A 6,540-nucleotide genomic window follows, 5' to 3' on the forward strand; every position below is an offset into this window, starting at 1 on the left:
CTCAGGAAACAAACTGAGGGTTGCTGGAGTGGTGGGGGGTGGGAGGGATGTGGTGGCTGGGTGATAGACATTGGGGAGGATATGTGCTATGGTGAGCGCTGTGAGTTGTGTAAGACTGTTGAATCACAGACCTATACCTTTGAAACAAAAAATACATTATATGTTAAAAAAAAAAAGAAGAAGATAGCAGTAAGGGATAAATGAAAGGGGGGAAATCAGAGGGAGAGAGGAACCATGAGAGACTATGGACTCTGAGAAACAAACTGAGGGTTCTAGAGGGGGGGGTGGGGGGATGGGTTAGCCTGGTGATGGGTATTAAGGAGGGCACGTTCTGTGTGGGAGCACTGGGTGTTATACACAAACAATGAATCATGGAACATTACATCAAAAACTAATGATGTAATGTATGGTGATTAATATAACATAATAATAAAAAAATAAATAAATTATAAAATAAAAAATGAATAGCTTTGGTAAGGATTAAAAAGGAGAGAAAAAGAATTTGGCTCTGGAGTAGAAGATCAGCACACCTTTGAGACTGGCAGGGGAAAGTCAGTGTCCAGCTTGAGATCATTATAGAAGGTCACACTGGGAGGTGGAAGTTTATGCTGCTGAATGGATTGGGTATTCTCTTTGATGGAGAAAGGGAAATAAATGCCTTTCTAAGAATGAGGGGAGGGTAAATCTTTGAAGCCTTGAGGAGAGTAACAAAGCTACCAACAGTTTGGGGGGACAAAAAAGAAAATATAGCTACCTCTAACTCCAATAAGGAAGTGTTTGAAAGCAGTTTTGAATATCCAATAAAGTATAGAAAACATAAACAGACAAGGGGGAAAATTGTATGATTAGGAGATTTTTTTTTTTTATTCTTTAGAATTTAACTGCCAGGGTAAAAGAAGAATAGAAGTAGATTTTTAGAGATTTTCCAGGGTTAGGCTTTTCCAGGTAGGATAGTCAAAGGCAGGGTGTCAGTGTGAGCTATTAAAAGAATATTTAAAATGATCAAGGGTGAAGCCCAGGTGAGTGGGAAAGGAAGGAGGCCAAGGGGTAATAAATGGAATGGAATACTACAGGGGCCCCCTACATGACAAGAGGATTTTTTGAAGTCACACAAAAAGTCCCCTAGATTTATTCATTCACACTTCTCAAATATGCATTACATGATGACTCTCATAACACAAATTGCAAGGCCATCATGGCCTTCGTCCACCCTGATGTGCTTTCCATGGGTGCCTCCAGCCCCCACTGTTCTCAAGCCAGGCTGGGCTTTTCTTGTTCTCCCTTCCCTCTGCCAGGCATCTGCCTCAGTGAATTTACTTTTACTATTGCTTCTACCACAATTGGGTTCCTCCAGCTACTCTCACATTCTTTTTATTTCACAAGTCAAATGTTGACTTGCCAGAATGGCCTTCCCTGGCTGTCCTATCTAGAATATTCTCCTACTCTCCTTCTTCTTCTGTAGCACACTTATCAGCACTTGGCACAGGACCTGCTATTTCTTTTCTTGCTTGTTGTCTTCCTCCAATGTTAGAATGTGAGCACCACGAAGCCAGGAAATTTGTTTTCTGAGGTACAGCAACATCCAGAAAAATGTTTGGTCTATCATATGCGCTTGACATTTGTTAGGATAAAAGTCTAACCACCAAGGGAAGGCCTTATAATATTTAGGTTCGCAATGTCTGACTCGCTTCTTATGGGGATGGATGTTCTGGGCTCTCATCTGGGGAGGCAGGGACTTTGACTGCAGACTTGAGAATTTGGCTGAATGTTGTTTGGAATAGACACATGGGAGCAAGAACAATCACAGAGCTGTTACAATGAGGACTAAATCATGCTGAGGGACAGCCATAGTGGGGCCCATAAACTGAAGCTTCTCAGGCCTTGGGTCTAAGAAGCACACTTGAGATCAGTTAGTTGTTAGAGGACTGGTTATTCCAGTAACAGTGGCCTCATCTCTATGTATGAGGGATAGAAAAAAAAAAAACCATACAGTTAAAAATGCATTTGAAATTTTAATGTTTTGGCAAGAGATGTGTGATTCTGTCTTAGCAATCGTGCTACAGAGGCTTCAGTTGATCATCAATACAGTTAATATGAGACCACAGTCCAGACCTAGCATGTCCAATGTGATAGAAAGGAAGAGTACAAACAATACAGACAATATTTCACACAGTTTTGCTTTGGCTCAGGATTGTTGCCTTTTCAACAAGCAATAAAACAGGTTGGTATCCCAGGTGATATGATAGATGTGGAAAGTTATAGAAAAGATTTTTCCAGTCAAACCTATGAATAAAGAGAAAATATTTGATTATCAATAAAATTTGTATTTCAGGATAGACATGTATACATCTATGTATGCATAATACATATAAACATGCAAACATATATCCTGGCTTTGCAGAAATAAAATTTTATCTATTTATTACTAATTAATATCCTAGTGCCAACATAATAGGCTGTGAGCATGTATTTGTTGTGCATATAACTAAAGGATTGATAGATAATAGCCTGATTCTGCAATGGTTCTATTTAATGCCTCCATTAAATGAGAAATACTTATACCTTTGAGCACATTGGAAGGAATATTTTAATTTCCAAGTCGTTTATTGGGCATAAAATATATTCCTACTTCTTAAATGATAATTTCTTGATTTAATTTGAATGTACATTTGTCAAACACCTGTATCAAGCAAAATGTCTTTTGAAAATTTAAATGTCTTTAAAAACAACTCCTTCACAATTCATTCTGTTAGATGTCTTTATGTTTTATTTTGTTTTGATTTATTCGTGAATTATAAAAAATATTTTCCTCAATTCAATATTTCTCAATTATAAAAATGTATTTAAAACTCTGTGGACTCTGCCATTCATTCTGAATGCATTATGAATAGATGTCTTTTTTTTTAAAGATTTGTTTATTTTAGAGATAGCGTGAGGTGAGGAGCAGAGGGTGAGAATCTTCAAGTAGACTCCCCACTTAGCATAGAGCCCAGTGTAGGCTCAATCTTGCAACCCATGAGATCAGGACCTGAGTTGAAACCAAGAGTTGGACACTTAACCGACAGAGTCACCCAGATGTCCCTAGATGTCTTTATTTTAGATTTATTCTGTAAATATTCTATAAATTCCATTTACTTCCACCTTAGATGTCCTCTGACATTTCTTGCTTTGCCTAAGTTTCCTAAAGGTCATATCAATTGACCTTCCCATATTATACCCTCTTTGTGCTCGTAATTCTAAATTAACACTTAGTAAACTTCTTGATAAATTTCTTTGTCCTTCTAAAGAGGAAGTTGAGGATATGTGAGTCAGTAACTCATTTCTATCAAGGGCCTCAGTTAGTGGATTCATGATAAGCAATTGCAAAATACAGAACTAAGGAATGAGAGCAAAGTGAATGTTCCTATTCAGAAAATACAGCCCAGCTTTTATCCACATCAGTGATATTATTTTTCTCACATAGCATTATTTGGAAAAATTGTCTGATTCTTTTCCAATATTGGGAAAACCAAACTGGAGAAGAGAACCAAGCTGTGGACCAGTGCCATCACAGGTAAAGACCACCTGTCAGCTTCATCTCCAGCTCGCATGTGTGTGCGGTATAGCCTCCGTAGTGGAGTGTTTCAGAGGAAGGGCCCTAGGGCTTGACTCCTGGGTGGAATCCTGCCTCTTCCACTTATTACATGCACTGTGATCACGGGTGATTAATTTAGCCTCCCTGTGCATGTTGGCACCACCTACACATTGGCCATTAATGTTAACAACCTCACACGTGTATGTGAGCATGAACCTAGTTAATATTGACAGAGGGTTTAGAACTATGGCTGACACATGTTAATACTCAGTAAATACCAGCAATTACTCTTGGATTTGCTGTTGCATATTTTGTCATGTTAGCCCTTTTTAACTACTTATTATTTTACCATACATATATTTAGCTTTTGACCAGCGATTTAATTTTAAGGTGTAAATTAAGACAGTTGATCCTAACAGTTCTCATCCGAGGAAAATTTTCTCTTTCTGTTTTTGAATCTATATGAGATTTTGGATGCTAGGTAAACTTACTACAGATATTCCACTTCTTCAATTTTCAGACTGTTTGTGTAAAACAAATTAATATGATCCATAACTTCTCCTCTCAAGGAATTGCTGCAGAAATCAAGTAAAATATATATGCCAGTGTTTAGGAAGTTAAAATTCAATATAACTGCATTTCTTTATCACTATTGTTATGATCTTATATTGCTATATTTAACTACATGTTTTTATTTTAATTACTGACTTTGAGATTTTACTTAAATTTGATTTAATTTCTATGTGAGAATTTGGGATTTTTTTTGGTATCTTTTTTTTTTTTTAACAAAAGGCCAGTGTACTTTACTTATTCAAAATATCAAACATACCAAAGTGGGAATAAATGGGTAGGTAATTTCCTTAAGGCGATTCCAAGGGTTTGTAACTATCTGCTGTGGATGAACAGCCTGGAAATATTGGGGGAAGGTGAACTTCTGGTGAAACTGGTGGATTTGGACCTACAGAGAAATAAAATTATTAATCACCCCTCACGTAATTTCCTCCAGGGTTTAAAAGAGAGATAGAGCGATATGGATTATAACTTCACCATTTAGATAATTTCTAAATTATTCTAAGTAGACCTGGAAAAAGCAGAGTGAAATTATACAGAAATCACTATAAACAATATCACATTATAGAGTGAACTACAAAACTGAAGAAATCTTCTAATTAATTCAGTCACTCTGGAAAAAATATCTAAGAGAAAAAAGAAAATTTATATGTAATAAAGTAGAAGAAGAATTTTCAAGAAGAACCAAAGTGAGTATATAAGTTTATAATTTCTTTTTCCATTTCTGGTCTTTAGAGTCAAATAAGCTCACGACAATTTCTCATGATTTTATTCACTGGAATCTAGGATTCTGAGGCAGTTGCTTAATCTCTCTGAGCATCACTTACACTGCTGGATTATCCAAATTAATATAAAGAGAACATTCTGCATAGTGCCAGGCACATATTTTCTATCCATAGAATGTTCTCTACTTCCAAATCCTTTCTTTAAGCCTGTTTCATAAGCCTTATCTTGGACTATTGTATGGGATAAAGATATAATTAAAATAACAATGTCCCAGAGAATAATTTACAGTTCTTATGAATGCAAACCTATTTTCTTAATTACCAGGGACAAAGTATTGAGTGGATCCATGGCTGTAATATATGATTCATATGGTGGAAGAATGCTAAAGTCTAAATAGCTGTGAGAACTTACTAAAATCAGATGGGTTTTCAGTGGGAGCATTTAAGTAAATACAGCTTCTGTTGTAAAATCTTTAGAAGACATTTTTACATTGTATAGGATGATGATTAGAATAATACCTAATACTCCTAGTACATCTATTGTATCCCTGTCATTGTGTATATAGTTTGCATATATTACCTGAAATGATCTTCACAAAAGCCCTCAGTCAACAGTTTATTTCTATGTTTATATTTCAGTTGATGGTACACTGGCTGACTGAGATTAAGTACTTAATAACTATTACACACATAAAAAGTGGTGGAGCTGATGTTGGAAGATAAATTTCCTGATTCCAAAGCCTGTGTCCTTTCACTGAGATACACATGTCTCCAGCCACAATACTGGTCTAAGAACTCCTGTGGTAAGAAAATAGTCTCTATGGGACTTTATTTTTGAGGCATAAGGTCATGTTATTCTTTTTCTAATTTTTATTTTAATTCAATTAATTAATATATAATGTGTTATTGGTTTCAGAGGTACAGGTCTGTGATTCATCAGTCTTATATAACACCCAGTGCCCATTACATTACATGCCCTCCTTAAGGTCCATCACCCCGTTACCCCATCCCTCCACCTCTCTCCCCTCCAGCAACCCTTAATTTGTTTCCTATGATTAAGAGTCTCTTATGGATTGTTTCCCTCTCTGGTCAGGTCATGTTATTCCATCAAGGAGAAGGCGAAGCATAGTTCCAAAGTAGGTCATTTGAAAAAAACAAAACACATTTTTGAGGTTTGCAACTGTTTCAAAATCAATCAGATAATTGCTCAAAATCATTTTTCTTAAAAGATCAATTCATATCTATTTGCAAAAAAGTTACTTCATATCCACCATGGATACAGAACTATGTGACAGAAATATGATTTATTTTGAATGTGATTTAAAGCATTTATTTGGAATTAAATTATACTGATAATTTGGGGGAGGCCAAAGTGGTTGTTCCTTTATTTAAAGTATAAGTTTATTTGAAAGTTACCAGTTGTTTCAGGTAATTCTTTTCTTCATCACTCATCTCGACTTCCTGTTAAGAACCAAAAGCAACTGTTATAAAAGTACAAAAGAAATCACTACTGGGTAATATTACATGTATTTCATTTCAATAAAAATTACTTACCTCGGGGCCTACTTCAGTGGATTCCTTAGGGAGAGAAAACACAAATCAGCTCTACTTGGATGACACAACAGTAATTGCTCTAACTAACTATAGTAGAGGAGCTAGGGCTAAGGGAAC

General features: G+C 36.0%; 1 long non-coding RNA gene across 1 annotated transcript in view; it reads right to left on the reverse strand.

The window, feature by feature from the left end:
* Positions 1-1,992: 1,992 nt before the first annotated feature.
* Positions 1,993-6,540, reverse strand: part of LOC115939400 (uncharacterized) — a 20,941-nt gene continuing 16,393 nt past the window's right edge. The window contains exons 2-5 of the long non-coding RNA XR_014143271.1: positions 6,424-6,447; positions 6,286-6,330; positions 4,404-4,532; positions 1,993-2,283 (exon numbers count right to left, since the gene is read on the reverse strand). This is a non-coding gene — a long non-coding RNA (uncharacterized LOC115939400). The remainder of the gene's footprint in view (positions 2,284-4,403; positions 4,533-6,285; positions 6,331-6,423; positions 6,448-6,540) is intronic.

This window comes from Leptonychotes weddellii, chromosome 2 (assembly GCF_054177405.1).
Source record: "Leptonychotes weddellii isolate Sample4059 chromosome 2, ASM5417740v2, whole genome shotgun sequence".
NCBI lineage: Eukaryota > Metazoa > Chordata > Mammalia > Carnivora > Phocidae > Leptonychotes > Leptonychotes weddellii.